Source organism: Acomys minous (assembly GCF_964271855.1).
Source record: "Acomys minous genome assembly, chromosome: 13".
Taxonomy (NCBI): domain Eukaryota; kingdom Metazoa; phylum Chordata; class Mammalia; order Rodentia; family Muridae; genus Acomys; species Acomys minous.
The window spans coordinates 8,594,055-8,610,842 of record NC_140495.1 but is presented as its reverse complement, the minus strand read 5'-3'; positions in this window follow the sequence as shown (position 1 = coordinate 8,610,842).

Below are 16,788 nucleotides of genomic sequence, written 5' to 3'. Positions count from 1 at the left end.
TTAGCTAGTTATGTTTACTGCTCTGAGAACGCACCACTCCCCGCCTCAGGACTTTTCCTCCTGTGTGCAATCACTTCTTGAGGGATTTCACCTGCGAGTGGCATTCCTGTTTTGCTGTCTCTAAGAAGGCTCTTTGAACACTGAATAAAGGTTGTTGTGGCCGCTGCTGCTCTCTTAGCATGAAGGACCCGCTGTGTTATTGTGTGTGTGAGTTAAATCCTCAGTCCCTCGCCCTTGACTCGGTACCGCGGTGGCGAGGGTGCCACAAGTAGCCACCAGAGTCACTAGGTCACACATGGCCTGTGCAGTTTAAAAATCAGCCTGGCATCTAGTGACATAGTTTTTCTGAACTGGGGCCACAGACTACTCCAGAAGCCAGGTTTGACACTCGTCTTCAATAACAACATTAAAATTGTCATATCAGGGGACAGGAGAGATGGCTCTGCCGTGAAGAGCTCTGGCTGCTCTTGCAGAAGACCCAGGTTTGATTCTCAGCACCCACGAGGCAGCTCACAACTGCCTACAACTCCAATTCCAGGGAATCCAATGCCCTCTTCTGGCTTCTGCAGGTATAGCATACACATGATGCACAGACATACATACAGGCTAAACGCCCCCATACATAAAAGAATAACAATAAAAGAAAACTAGCCAGAATAATAATAAAAAAGCAGAAAAGAGAGAGCTGTGGAATATCAGTCACATTGAAAAAAAGGACAAATGGACATGAGTGACCCCCCAGTCCCAAGTCAACCTTCCTGGCCACGAAGCAAAGTTTAAATATATAGAGGAGAGTGAAGTTTAAGTATATAGGGAAGGCTATTGATGTGCATTCCCAAGTATTCCAGATTGAGGTGCGGCCCTGTCCACCTCTGATCCATCATTGCTTGGGTTCTAGCCTTTCCAGCACAGGGGTCTCACGGGCTGGTAGAGCTGGCTGACATCTCTGCCTGGGAGACAACTCCCTCGCTGGCTAGCACCAAGCTTCAGCCTTTCTCTTATCTCAGCATGAGATTCCTGGGGCAACTCCAGCTCCTTGGTGGCCATTTGTTTAGTGGCCTGGTCACCGAAGGGAGGGGCACAAGTGTCTCTTTAGAACACTTGATCTTTGTATGCCCGCGTGTAATGGTGCTCCCTGGAGCTGTGGTTTTGTTGGGATTTCTGCTGAACTTCCTGAAGCCCCAAATAGCTCCTTTCACTTGCTTCTTTCTTTCGGAAGCCCCTCCCCCCAGCCCCCCAGCCCCCCCCCCCCCCAGCGCGAGTTCTACCTTAACTTGCTATCTTTACAACTTGGCATGTTCTTTCTGCCCTTTGTTTTCTAGTCCATGGAACCCAGCGCTGGCCACAGCTCATTTGTTCTGTTTTGTCTTCCTCTGTGCATTTAATTCAGACCTACAGATGCCTGCCTTACTGGACCTCTCTGTTTTTCCCCTGTGGAAACAGAAAAGGGAAATAATAAACAGGAGAAAAGGGACAGTTAAGAAAGCCTAGACCCCTCCTCCGTGAAGCACCTGGCTCTTGAACAAAACGGAAGTTGGAAGTTTTAGCCACATTTCTTCCTTTGCGGGGCTTGCGATGTACCGCTCTTACAGAGGACCCATGTTTGGATCTCAGTGTTCACACTGGCTGACCCCCAACTGCCTGAAACTCCACCCATATGCACATGCCCATCCACCCACATAATAATGTAATTTAAATATAGTCAAAATTAGGCTGGAGAGACAAGCTCAGCAGTTAAGAGCAATGGCTGCTTTTTCAGGGGACCTAGATCCGGTTCCAGGGACCTCCATAGCAGCTCACAACCATCCATAACCCCAGTTCCAGGGGAATCTGCTTCCCACCTTTGGCCTCTGTGGGCATCATGCATGTGCGTGTTATATATACACACATGCAAACCAAACAACCATACATAAAAATTAAAAATAAAGATAAAGAAAATCAATATTCAAGAATAAAAAAAAATGTGATAAGGTCACCAATATTCCATTTCTTCAGGTTTTCACTCTTAGTGATTCCAAGACTACTAATGGCCTGCCATCCTCTTGTCAGCCTGACAATGCAGCAAGACCGAGATTGACAAGCACTGCCTGGACTGGCTGCCGGCCTTTCAATGACTCATCCCTTCACCCAGGAGTGATGGGACACCCCTGAGATTTCCTCTCACAGGAGAAACTGACCATGAGTGATGACTTGGCTTGGAAGAAGGCACAGGTGATGGTGAAATGTTCAGTGTGCGTTAATGGACTTGGGTCGGAGTGGCTAGAGGAATCACTGTCACGAGCCTGTGAGAATTTAAAGAACTTTCAAAGAGTAAAATAAAAAAGGAAACTAATTTACTTCCATGCCAACATGGAGAGAAGAGCCCCAGCTGAAGGTGGAATCCATTGCTCTGAGCCCCCTGAGCACACAGCCGGAAGTGCTGGCAGCTAGACCCAGTTCAAGAGGGAATGCCTTGGTGTAGTGATGGCTCCCCTTCCTGCTCACCCCTCTTCTCGCTTTTCCATCTTCACTGGAAGAGTTGACAGACTCTCCCCAGAAGGACTCTCCCTCCAGGTCCCACAGAGAGGAGCCTCAGCCCCAGGAAGTGTGCACACGGCCTCCATGAAGGATGCAGTCACCTCGGATCCAGGGAAGGGTAAGTAAGCAACAAGCAGCTGAGGTCATAGCCTGAGTCAATAGCCTGCCTGAAGCGGCTCCAGTCTGGTAAAAGAGGCTTGTCGGCCTTTTCTCCAGACACTCAAACAAAGGAAGAATGTAGTCAAAATTCTTTCTCCAAGAAAATCTTTTGTGGCCCGAGTTATCAGTCGTTATCTGCTTTGCCCACACAGAGTGTAGGGATATTGAAAAATGACTTCTAGTCAGCCACCCTGTGACTACGCTAAGTGTCTCCATACGCACGTGAGGGGTGGTCTGAAGTATAATAATGGGACAATGGGCAGCCTGTCTGCTCTTCACTCTTTCTGATGTATGTCCAAGTCCTCAGACAAATGAACGGAAAAGGCAAATGTGGACATAGAGTCATTATGAAAAGATATTCTTCTTATTGTGAGCAATTAAAATGTGTTAAGCCCATTTCATGTAAGTAATATGTATGACAATTATATTCATGGTGGGTTAATCATGGTAGAGTTGAGTGCTGAAACTTCTCATTTGTTTTTGAAAGGGAGATGAAAGATTTAAATGTCAGTGGATGATGGCTCCAGCTCATAGAGTAGACGAAGCGTTTCTCTTTTGTTCTTATTGCTTTAAACCTATATTGTTAAAGAGGTCTTTTAACAAGAGTGCTAGAATCTATTCAGTGCCATCCCAATATCTGCCTTGAAAGAATGACTTTAGTTTTGTCCTATCAGCATTTTGACTTTCTGATCTCCTACTACAATCTCCCATTAAGCTGTAGGGACAGAATCCAGGCTTTTCTAGCCTATATTCCCCCAAATTCTCTATGTTTCTCTAGTAAACCTTTCCCAATGGGTTTTCCATGTGGTTGGGTTTAGTCTCTGCAACAACATCCCCACTTCTGGTACTAATTATTCCATGTTCGTTATAGTTCTTCTGTGACAAAAATATTTGAAAGAATAACCTTAAAGAAAGGGATTGCTTATTTGGCTCAGGTTGGAGAGTGTTGAGTCATCTACCACTGGCTTTGTGGTTTCTGGGCCAGTGGTGAAGTGAGGCAAAACATTGCTCTGAGGAAGATCAGAGTTGGTCATCCCATGGCAACCAGGAAACAGGGAGAGAATTGGACCAAGGGAAGATATAACCAAAGGGTACAATCATAGTGGCTTTCCTCCGGGCGACATCAAACCTCCTAAAATTTCTACCATCTCCCCATACAGCACCTAACAGGTGGAGTGTCCTGTGGGAGACATTTCATGCTAACACCACAGTGAGTCTTTGCTATCATATTCCTCAGGACATTGGCCATGACTTGTCCAAGTGTCTTGTGTTATGCCTTTTCTCTTTGTTACTAATTTATGGTTAAGCAAAGACACTTGACCCTATTGTAGCTGATAATGGAAAATGGAAAAGATTACTGTCTTTTCTAAGAGCGTTTTCATTCCTGATGAAATAGGAAGAATGTTCAGAGCTCCATCTTATAGAACAACCCCACGCTGAATGTTGATGTACCTTGTCTTATGGCTTTTTCAAGAAGATGCCTCTAAGGAAATCCTGAAGTTAAAAAAAAATTTATTTGGCCAGTGATCTTGGGAGAGAGCAGTTGGAAAGTGGAGAAGTTGGAGGAAGGAAGGGCATAGATGAATGAATATATTGGACGAAGAGGGTCTTATTCTGTACAACTGGGCCAAGTTGGCTAGGGCAGCGTGGTCCCACCCTGAGTATTTATTTATCCATTAGCTCCCATGATGCACTGAGCACTACTCCTAATGTCTTCTTGGTCCTGGCATCCTGACGTGCACATGAGGCAAGAGCATTACTGTGTTTAGAGAGAGCCTGTGCTTAGGTTCCGTCCACCAAGCGAGGCACATGGATCAGGTACATGGAGAGGTGAGTTCTAAGGGGCACAGGTGATGAGCAGGCTTGGCTGTTCTGTTAAGTTGTGCTATTGAATGGGTATAGAATCCTCCCCCTTTCAGATTTCTTCTCCCCAAAGCTGTTTCAGGAAGATGATCTCTGACTGGGAACCTGAGAGGTTACCCGGCTCAGATGCATTGGAAAGCGGTGGTACTTGTTGAAAGCTAACATCCATCTGATGACTCAGACACTTGCTGTAATTGCTCAGTGCTGATGCTGTGGCATTACAAAAAATATCTGACAGACAGACATTCTCTGATTTATCTGCTGATTAATAACTGACTCAGAAACCTTCCTGGAACAGCATCGCCATCACATCTCGCTCTCGAGAGCCCACAGCTTCAAGATAAAATTAATCAACCTGACATTCAAGATTTTCCCTACCTGCTTTCTCCTTATCACCCACTCTTCTCATATGTAAACCTTTAAGAATGACTGGACCATCTTCCATCTACCGAGTGTTTGCTGTGCCACTTACAAACATGTAATTTACATGCCGTGTAAATGACAAGATACTTCTGAGGAGCAGGTAGGCTCATTGAAGCCATTTTATAAGGGTGGGCAGACTCATTTACAGCTGAGAAATCTGAAAAAGCTGAGTTCCCAAGACAGCACACATGCACACGAGCAGCAGTTCCCGCCTTCCTGAAGACTCCACTCACGATTTTTCCTGTTGTTGTGGTAGAACACCTGACACCAGCAGCTTAACAGAGGGAGGGCCTCTTTTCACTCACAGTCTGAGGGTAGGGCAGCCTGTCCACCGTGATGGGAGAGTCCTGTGGGGAGTGTGAGGCAGCTGGTCACATCACATCAACAGTCAGGAAACACAGACTCATGAATGCTGGTGCCCAGCTTCCATTCTCTCTCCCCCTCTCCCTTCCCCTCCCTCTTCCCTCTCCCCCTCCCCCTCCCTCCCTCTCAGTCTTTCAAGACAGGGTTTCTCTGTGTAGTCTTGGCTGTCCTGGACTGTTTTGTAGACCAGGCTGGCCTTGAACTCACATCAATCCACCTGCCTCTGTGTACTGGGATCAAAGGCGTGCACCACCACGCTCTCTCACTTTCTCATTTCTATTCAGTCCAGGCTGCCAGCTCATGGCATGGCGCTACCTCCATATATGGCGGGCTTCCCTATCTGAGCTAACCCAGTGGATGTGCCCAGAGGTCTGTCTTCTAGGGAGGGTTAGACCCGTCAAGTTGATAGTAAATATTAACCACCACACACAGTATTCTCATTTATTCCTAGGTGGAGCTTATGCTTCTAAAGGGTAGGTTTTAAATTTGACTAGTGCCTTGTACACCATCTGTGCGATCACAGATGTCCACACGGTTCATATGAGAGGCCACCTGACTCTACAGCTTGTCCTTCTGAGTAGGAGAAAATGGCCTCAAGATTGATCAGGAAAAATAATATCATGAGCTATAAACTGATTCCAGGACCCACTGAAGACATCTGGAGGAAAAAAAAAATAACATTTCCACGCATTGTTGTTGGGTGTCTGAAGTGTTTCTGCTTTCTTAGAAAGCAGTTCGGCAGTTTCTATTAAGATGAAAAAAAATATGCATTCCCTTGGCTCTGTCAATTACAAATTGTAGGAATTTATCCTATAGAAACAAGAGCAACAATCTATACAACATATGTTAATGTATCTTTTTTATTACATTGTGATAGCAAAATAGTGGGGAATATAGGGATGCCCATCCACAGTGAGTCTGCTGAACATATTATGGTGTTTAAAGACACTTTGAAATCTTATACACACAGAAAAAAAAAAAACCACAGCTGTTCAAGCTTATTTTTAGGAGTTAGAACAATGTAAGGATGAGTGGAACACACTAGACGTAGAGGAAAAATGTTAAATATATTTTTATTTTGTAAACTATGTAATGAAAAAGGAATGCTGGGCGTGTGTGGATGAGTGAATTCTATTGTGTGATGTGAGTATCTGAGTTGGAAGGTTATCTGCTGAAATGTCCAGATTCTTATATCACATAGCAAAGAACTGGACCAGAGGCACAAAATTAGAAAAAGAGAGGCTGAAGGGGGTTGCTCAATGGTTGAGAGCAAACAATATACAGAGGACTGGAGTTTGACTCCCAGAACCCATGCTGGGCAGATCACCACCACCAGTGGCTCCAGCTCCAGGGGTACGATGTCTCCGGTCTCTGAGGGCCCTGCACTCACGTGTGCGTACCCCACCCCGCTCACACGTACACCGTCTTTCTTTGCCATGTAGTTCTTGTATGTGTGGGTTTTGATCTAGCTTTTTCTAATCTCTAATGACTTACCACAGTATGAGCAAAAAGGAATATATGAAAAGAAATATTAGCATGGAGGATTTAGGGAAGAGGCCAAGGCTGGTATGGGGAGAGAGAGAGAGAGAGAGAGAGAGAGAGAGAGAGAGAGAGAGAGAGAGAGAGAGAGAGAGAGAGAGAGAATATGCATGTGTGTGCATGTGTGCGTGCAGACGTGCGCTATTTGTGTGCTGTGCACTGTAGAGACAAGAAGGAGGCTTCAAGGGTCCCACTCTATCCCTTTACACATTGTCCCCTTGAGATGGGGGTCTCTCAGTGAACTGGAGCTAGGCTGGCAGACAGTAGCCCACAGGTCACCATGTCTCCACTCTCCATAGAGCTGGGCTTATGGGGATGTGGGGCCACACACTGAGCTTACACGGATGCTGTGGTCATCATGCTTGTGTGTTTGAGTGCTCTTAGCCACTGAGCCGTCTCTCTTACTATTAAGTACTTATTTTAGCCTACGTATGTTCTGCAAACTTATTGTGGAATTTAACCTTTGAATAAAGAAGTCACCTCCTGCCCTTAGGACCTGATAGATGTCTTTTTACAGAAAAGTCCCATGTCCCCCAGGCTTGGGCTTGTAGGAGCACCATCTTCCCCTTCAGTGACTGCACATGGCAGCTCGGTGAGAACCTTTACAGGCTGGAGCACACCGATCATGCTAATGTGTTCTGTACTCCTGCTTTTGTCCCAGATGATGCTGTCTGTAGACCTTCCCAGCAGGGCCGACAAAGCATTACAGAGTGACCCCGCCCTTTGCACCCCAAGAAGTTGCAATTTCCTCTGAAGTCTCACGCTGGGAAAGGAAAAAGCTGAAGTAGGTCCCAGTGACAGCCAGGTGGGGAGCTTACCCCAAGAAGAGGCTCCACGCCACTCTGAGGAGCCTTCTGACCACCTTGCAGGAGATGCTCTAGAAACTGAGGAGGCGTTGATGAGCCGGACCTCGCCCTGGCCAGCAGTGCTTAGGTATGCATACTCCTTGCCCTTTATTTAAGCCTTATGCCAGTACCCAGAGGACAGACCCTCTCTCTAGTGTAGCCACATTGAATAAATCTTTTTGTGATTTTAACTGGTCTCTTGAGAACAGGTGGCTGGCTGAGCCTTGCTTATGAGGTTGTACCCTAAAACCTTTGGTAACATCTGCCTTTAGGCATTCAGATATTTAGACACTATTAACTGAAAAGTATTTCCTCTCTCGGTCTTGCTTTCATGCCCTTGCTTTGGTCAGCCTCAGCCACTTTCAGTGATTTTTACCATTTCACATGTCACACATGTGGGTGTCACTGCTCGCATGGGGGCTCCTATACAAACATGGTCAAGCCTTGAAACTCTCCAGAAGGGAAGAAAAATGGGAGTGGAAAATACTGACAAAATTCCATTGTGAGCAAACCCAGAGGACAGCAAAAAAATTTAAAGCACAAAAGCCCGGGGTGGCGGTGGGGTGAAGGGGCTGCTCAGAGCAGCCAAGTTCAAGCCAACAAGAGTCAGAGAGAAAGAACCGTGCCATAGCTGGTGAACGCTGGGGGCCACCGGGGCGGCGCGGGTGGGGGGGGGCAAGTATATGATGTCATAAGTAGAGACACGGGAATCTAGTGGTGACTGGAATCCACAGCCCCGTTTTCCCTCCAAGAAATGGAGACGAGGCTGAAGGAAGAATTTGCAGGATGCAGGCAGCTTTGTGGCAGACTGAAAAGCAAGCGTCTTCACACCGCAGAAACTGAGTGGTTACTGATCTCCACTAGCTGCAGAGAAGGATACACAGACGCTCACACACAAAATCCCACAGCCATCAAGAGAGCCTGGAAAAGAAGTCTACACAACATAAACTTTCTAATTGTGTTGTTACAGAAACACTCGCTAGCGCCACTGCTAAATAAGGAAACGCATTTAGCACGGGATTCATACAGGGAATAAACCAGAGAAGTGAGAGAAAACAACTAGACACAGTTGGTAGAAAAACACACCTGCTCAAAAGGTTGCTGCTTGCAAAAAGATAGTACTGTTTAAAAGTCACCATGAGTCATATACATGGAACTATTCTCCTTGAGGTACATCACAAAGGGAAAAAAAAGTTTGGGATGCTGTAACTGGCTGGGTGGCTAAATAAGAGCAAATTATCTCTCATAGTTCTTGAGAGAGGCTAGAATGTCTGAGATAAAAGCGTTGAAGCATTGGTAGGCTAGTTTAATAAGGACCTAATTCCTGGTTTATAGGAGGGAACCACCTTTTTTTGGTGGGAGGCGGGGGCGGAGGGGGGAAGGGAGGGATGAAGGGAGGGAGGGAGAGAGAGAGAGAGAGAGAGAGAGAGAGAGAGAGAGAGAGAGAGAGAGAAGAAGAAGAAGAAGAAGAAGAAGAAGAAGAAGAGAAGAGAAAGAGAGAGAGAGAGAAAGAGAGAGAGAGAGAGAGAGAGAGAGAGAGAGAGAGAGAGAGAGAGAGGGAGTCCTATTGCTTCCTATACAGGCATTGTAATGGTTATTCTTCATGGACAATTGGTTTAAGAGTCACTATGGCAACAACCTCCTGGCCTGTCTGTGAGGGTAGTGCTAGCAAGAAGACCCACCCTGACCATGGGCAGCGCTGTCCTATGGTCTGGGGTTCCCTGACTGTGGGCAGTGCTATCTAACAGTCTGGGGTTCCCTGAATAGAGCAGTAGCACCCCCATAGTCTGGGTCTAAAGGTGAAGAACAAGGAGAAAACAAAGCAGCAGCTTTCCTCTCTCAGCCTCCTGACTGCCTATGCTCCTGCCTCCATGCCTCACCCTTGTAGCGACTGCCCTCAAACCATGAATCAATATACAGCCCTCCTTCCTTCCATTGCATTCCTGGGTGTTTGGTCACGGCAATGAGAGAAGTGGCCAATCTCAACATTAATCCCATTTGTAAAAGGCTCTACCGTGATGGCTTGCTTACCTCCCCAGGAGTCAACTCCTGACAACAGCAGAAAGACTATGCTGGCTTCAACATATTTTTAGAGGAGCACAGATATTCAGTCCTCAGTAGATAAGAAGAATGCAGGAATCCAATAAAAGTAAATATGAATAAAATATAATTAAAATAGTAAAAAATTAAATATAGGTATCAATAAAAGGCTTACAAGAAAGTATGAAACTCTGATATACATAAATACTATGTAAGTATATATTTTAAAACATTTACCAGGGCCTGGGAAGATGGCTCAGCACTTAACAGCACGTACTCCTTTTGCAGAGAACTCCAGCCCAGTTCCCAGCACGCTCTTTTGTGCTAACAACAGCAGTGTTAACTGGGGCAGGTTCCGCGTGTCTGCGTATGCCTAATGTATTTACTATCTGGATCTTTATGGAAAACAAACTTCGCTGAGTATCCCCTTAAAGAGTAAGGTGTTTAAGTCACTGTTGAATCCTTAGCATACATACGTAACACACAGAAACACTCTATAAATATTTGCCCAGTTTCCGGTGGAACAGATTCATCCCTCTGTCTCCCCTGCCATCATCCTTTTTTTCATTGTCTGAGAGTAGCACCTTGGTAACAGTGGCCTGGAGAGGTTCAATTGCCTCGTGATAAAAGACAGCAAGAGACTGTGGCATTCACACAGTGGCCGAGCCCTTTGCAGACACATAGTGCGTTAGTCCGTGAGGCATTGTGCTCCATCAGTCTCTGTGGCTTTAAATCCTGCTGAGAATCAGATTCATAGGTGAGCATTCACCCGCCCTTTTTCTTCCGTTAGGCTCCCATTAAGATTTGATTATCCTTTTCACAGTGTTAAGTTACTTTCCTTTCTGTGTGTGTGTGCATGCTCAGGCCACAGTATGTGTGTGCCCATCAGACGACAGCTTCTGGGAACCGCTTCTCTCCCACGATATAGGTCCTGAGGGTTGAACACAAGCTTTGTGGTAAATGTCTTTACCTGCTGAGCTGGCTTGCCCGCTCAGTTTTGTTTCTTTCTATTTTAAAAATCTTTTAAGGGAAGAAGGGCTGTATTTAACAAGTCTTATGAGTCAAGCTAATGAATTACTTGTTAAATCAATTCTAATTTTCTCTCCTTGGGGTCCCTCCTTCCCTTTTCCTATCTGCTCCTTTTTTTGATTCATGCCAGATTAGCTGGCGAACCTAAGATCACTCTCAGGCCCAGGAAAGACTGAGCGTCAATCAATATAGGACAGCTTTCAGGAGATAGCACAGGGGGATGGGCAGTGGTGGCGAACGCCCTTAACCCCAGCACTCGGGAGGCAGAGGCAGGAGGATCTCTGAGGTCGAGACTAGCCTGGTCTACAAAGCAGGTCCAGGACAGGCAGGGCTATACAGAGAAACCCTGTCACAGAGAGAGAGAGAAGAGAGAGAGAGAGAGAGAGAGAGAGAGAGAGAGAGAGAGAGGGAGGGAGGGAGGGAGGAAGAGACAGACAGACAGACAGACAGACAGACAGAGACTGAGACTGAGACAGAGAGAGAGGTGTCTGCAAATGAGGCTGAGGAGCAGAGAGATGCTCAGTGAGTAACGGTACTTGCCTCCATGGAAGCCTGATGACCAGAGTTCAATCTAGGACCCACATAATAGCAGGAGCAAACTAACCCTTATAGGCTGTCCTCTGACTTACACTCATGTGCCTTGGCATGTGAGCCCCGAAATAAGTAAGTAAAGTAAAGCAATTTTAAAAATTAGAAGAAAATGGGGATTACACCCCAGAGTTTAGCTTCTTTCTTTGTTTCGTTCGAAGTCTTGTTTTGTCTCCCACTAGCTGCATGTGCTGGGAGTGCTAGCTCCGTCTTCTAGACTTTAGCTCCTGCCTATGTGAAATGCATGCTGTACAGTGCCATGACCACAGCACTACGGGAAAAACAGATGTCATAGCAGAGGATAAGGCACTTGTGACAGTGCCTGGTTCTGAATTAGCGTTCACAAATGTCAGCGCTGCTGACTCTTTGCAGCTAGGGGAACAGTTCCTCAGGAGTTGGCACACCAGGTGATTTGCAGCTGTTGGAAAAGTTTGGCTAAGAGAGCTTCAGGGGACGATGGAGGTGACTCTCGGCTCCTGGGATGAAGTGTTTTCTTCCCCTGATTGCAGTAGAGTAGATGTTGCTTGCTCTGTAGGCTCTGATCGCTGCCCATGATGCTGACGTTGGAGGTCTTGGCCAGGGCCAGTGTTTCCACAGGAATCTCTCTCCACTCTGTAGAGATGGGGAGGATGCTACCCGGGGCTCCAGGAAGGAGCCATTGCTAAGGTTTGTTATTTTTGGACAACTGGTTGCTATGTCTCCTTGCTGGTTAAAGAGATAAGACTTGTGTCTGCTGAGAGATTTCCGTGTGTGCTGGGCCTTCCAGGAAATGATACCTAAGCCTGCTTGAAGCATTAACTGTCTCTACAAGACACCTCTGTCTGGCTGTCACCCAGAAGAGACGACTTATTTCAGGGATGAATAAAGCAGCCTGAGCTCCAACACACAGGGTCTGAAAGCAGGACGTGGCTTTGTCTGCCCTGGCAGTATTGAAGACCTTCAGTCACTCAAGACCCAACTGCATATCCGCAGCCCTCTGTATTGATATCGTATTGATGTTGTTATGACCACATGCGTGACAAGAAGCACCTTACAGGGGAAGGCTTTGCTTTGTATTGCCCAGCACGTGGGCAGTGTTGTGTCAGGAGCACGAGGCAGCTCATCACACTGCATCTGCGGTCAGGAAGCAGGGAGGGGTGGGAGATGCCGCACAGCACGCTTGCACCTCTTGACCTTCATATTCAGGTCAGCACCCAGGCCCATAGATGATGCTGCGCAGTCAGGGAAGTCTTCTCAGCCAAACCTCTCTGGAAACGCCCTCATGGGACACAGCCAGAGCCATGTTTATATGGTTGTTCTACACCCTGTCAAGTTGACCTTTCACACCATGCTCAAACTTGATTTTTTTTTAAGTCAGAGATGTTCTGAGATAAATAAATAAATAAATAAATAAATAAATAAATAAATAAATAACTTGGCTAAGGGCTGGGCCTACTGTTTACATACTTAAGACCCTGAATTCCAGTTCTGGGAGGTCTGTACCCAGGTCTAGCAAAAAAGCTATTAGCTGAGAATGACCTATGCTACACTGATTATGTACATGGACACAACACATTTCTTTGATTTGTCCATTAAAAGTTATGCAGTAAATTCTGATACAAACCTGGAGTCTCAAGGAGGCTTTGATGGCTGTTTAGCATAGCCCGAGCAAGTCACCTTTAACCCTGGTCTGGTCTGGCTTCTTCCTTCATTGCCTGCATTGTGTAGACCTTTTACCAGGGAGACGGAGGCTGCTCCATGGCTCACTGCATCTTTCTGTTCCAGCCTCTTACTCTTTATCACACACTCCTAGCTTTTGTGACCCGCCTGCTTTCATCCACTTAGAAGGTATTTATGTACAGAAGCAAATTCAAGCTGTGTAAAATGCTGGCCTTTACCAATTAGGTTTGTGAAGGCGTTTGTATTTTCTCCCTAGAAAACAGAGTTTTCTTCTTATTCTTTCCCTGGGGATCCATGACAATGGTGATAGTGAATGCAGAAAAGAGTCACTGAAGTTGATGCTCACAGTGACTGCACTTCCGCGGGGCAAAGCTCACACCATACCTAGAAGAAGGCTTTGATAGCATTTACTACGTAATTATAATTTATGTAAATAAATTATATAGATATACTGCAGTGGTGATCGTACTGTTTAATATTTAATATGACTGTATGTCTTTCGCAGACAAGAAAATTGAAGCTAAGACAATTTAAGTCACTCAGCACCACATTGCTAACACGATTTGGAGCTGGAAGTGGAGCCCAGTCCAATTGCCCATGCAGCCCCTGATTTAACTGCTGAGTTAATAAAAAATAAACACTCAAGGATGCAATTTGAAATAGGGGGATGAGATGTGCAAAGGTTGGCTGTGCCCTAATGAAGCTTCTTGTAATTGCTTAGGAGTTACGACAGATCGGAAAGAACTCATTTACCTGGTACCCTGAGCCCACGATCTCCACACATTGAGCCAAGGCTCCTTTAAGGAGAACTTAGGGTTCTCAAATTTGTGTAAAAAGATTTGTATGAATGATCTTTGTTATGTGCTTTTCAATTCATTTTATATATTTAATACGAACTTTTGTTTATGAAAGTGTCATGCATGTCTGCAATTTACTGTGATCATATCCACCCCCCAATACCTCCCTACTAGGACCCACAAACTAGTCTCCCTCTCAACTTCACGCCTTCCTCTAAAATTACTGTTATTGCTAATAGCTGCCTGGGTCCGACTTGTGCCGGTCACATGCACAAGTGCATAGGCATCCTCTTGGGCCCACATCTCCAAGGAAAAGTGAGTCTCCCTCTTTCAGCAACCATCCATTGATAATAAATAGCTCTACAGCTAGGGAAGGGCCTGAGGATCCGCCTCTCATCCACGCTGGAGCTTTGAATGGCTCTGTAGAGTTCAGGCATCCCCGGCTGAAGTGAGCTCATGGGTATGGCAGCCATGTCACATCGAGAACTCAGCCTTCGATAGCGTTTCTCCCCAGCCTCCAGCTCTTCCGTTCCCTCTGCCCACTCTTCCGAGATACTCCCTGAGCCTTGGATGGGGACTTTGAGATGAATGCTCCATCTATAACTGAGTACTCAGTTATTGACTGTCAGCAGTTTGACCTTAACCATCCACTGCAGAAAGGAGCTTCTCTTACCAAGGCTGAGAACAGCACAGACCAATGGGGATAAATGTAACTGTTGAGGAGGCAGTTTGACAATATGGCCATTTAGTTGAACAACAGCGATAGGTCACCCACCTTGGCTTATGATTTCTGCAGCCATAGGCTTTTGATTGAGTTTATAGTAGCAGACAGCAGGACTCAAATCCAATCAGAAATGCCATTATCTCACTAATGCTCAACATTTTCCTGACAGGTCAGTGTTGCATCATGCAGGGTGAGGCTTGGGTGAGCACACAGAGACCTAGGTGAGCACACCGAGTCTTACCTCCCCCAGCAGCCTGCATAGCACCTTCTAGCGCCGTGAAGACTAACCAGCATAGAGGAAGTTTCTCAGTGGCTTTAAGATAGATTTCTGCTTTTAATAATGAAAAACAAACAGACACCCTAAGCTCTAGTTTTCACTTAGTTAAAATGGTTCATTTGGGGCTAGACAGATGACTCCGAGGTTAAGAGCACTATCTGCTCCAACAGAGGTCCTGAGTTCAATTCCCAGCAACCACATCGTGGCTCACAGCCATCTAGAACGAGCTCTTGTGCCCTCTTTTTGGCATGCAGGTGTACACTGTATACATAATTTTTTTAAATGTCTCATTTGAGGTTTCCCAGGCAACAGTAGTACACACTAGGCAGCAACTAACTGTCTTACAAGAGTTTCTTCCTCTGTGCATTTTGCATTCCTAGTAAGTAACACTTTCGTTTTCTTGGTTGGCTTCTAGCATGGTGGCCATTCACAAAGGACTAACTGAAATGCATGAACAAGAAAAGGAGAACATTTTAAAAGCATGTTTTCTAGCTTCTATGTGACCACCATTTAGAATAATGGTTAATTACCTACAATATGCAGACATGGTGGCAGATGACAGTAACCCTGCACTAGGGAGGTGTGGTGGTTTGCAGGAAAATGGCTCCCATGGACTCATATAGTGTGTGGCTCTATGGCTCAAGAAGGTGTGGCCTTGTTGAAGGAAGTGTCACTAGGTGTACATTTTGAGGTCTCAGATGCTCAAGCCAGCCTCAGTGTGGTATTCTCTTCTTGCTGCTGTCAACCTGCATATAGAACTCTCAGCTCTTCTCCAGCACCATGACTGCCTGTGTGTGACACCATGCTTTCCGCCATGATGATAATGGACTAAACCTTTGACACTGTAAGCCAGCCCCAATTTAGTGTTTTCCTTTATAAGAGCTGCCGTGGTGATGGTGTCTCTTCACAGCAATAGAAACCCTAAGTAAGACTGGAGGCAAAAGGCAGAAGGATTGCCACAAGTTAAAGGCCAGCATGGTCCAGATAGTGAACTCCAAACCAGCTGATAATACATAGTGAGGTTCTGTCTCAAACAAACAGACAGACAGGCAGACAAAGAATTTTCTACAATGCAACTTTAATAATCTATTTTCATTGTGTTCATCATTTTGCAAACATAGCAGCTTGGTTTGGTTGACATAGCTGACTTCTCTGGTGTCCTGATGTTACTGACTGATGTAGAAAGACCAATGATTTAAAGGTCACCATCTTTCCTTCTCTCTTTTTCTCTGTAGCTCATCTACATCCTGAAACTGCCATGGGACTTAGGTTGCAGAATCATTTCATATGTGCTGGGTTTATATTCCGGAGCATAAGACCATCTCTATTTTCATTCATCTACTGATGATGATGATGGTGGTGATGATGATGATGAAATAAAATGAAGAAATCAGTGTGCTCATCCCTTATGTATTAGTTACTTTTCTTGTTGTTGTGATGAAATACTTGACAAAACTTAAGGATGGAAGAGCTTATTTTGGTTCATAGTTTTAGGCCCATCATGGTTGGGAAATCCGGTGAAGGATCTGTCAGGCAGCCAGTCCTAACTGCACTGCATCAGGAAGCAGCAGAGAGGTGCATGCTGGTACCAGAGAGGTGCATGCTGGTACTTAGCTCTCTTTCTCCATTATTTTCTTTCCCAGCTCATGATGTGATACTGTTCACGTGCAGTTTGGGTCTCCCCTCCTCCGTTAAACTTCTCTGGAAACACTTTCACAGACCCACCATCAGATGTGTCACCTAGGTGATTCTAAATATAGTCAGGTTGACAAGGAAGGTTAACACCAAACCTTCCTTTTAGGATCCCTCAGCAATGAAGGTGCCAGCAGGGAAGTGCTTATAGCAGGAGCTATTCATGTTCATAATAACATTTAAGGAGCAATAAAGAAAATATCTCCCATTGCTAATACTGAGTGGTTCCTTCATCTGATTATTCATACTGTTTATGCTAACTTTCTCATTTTG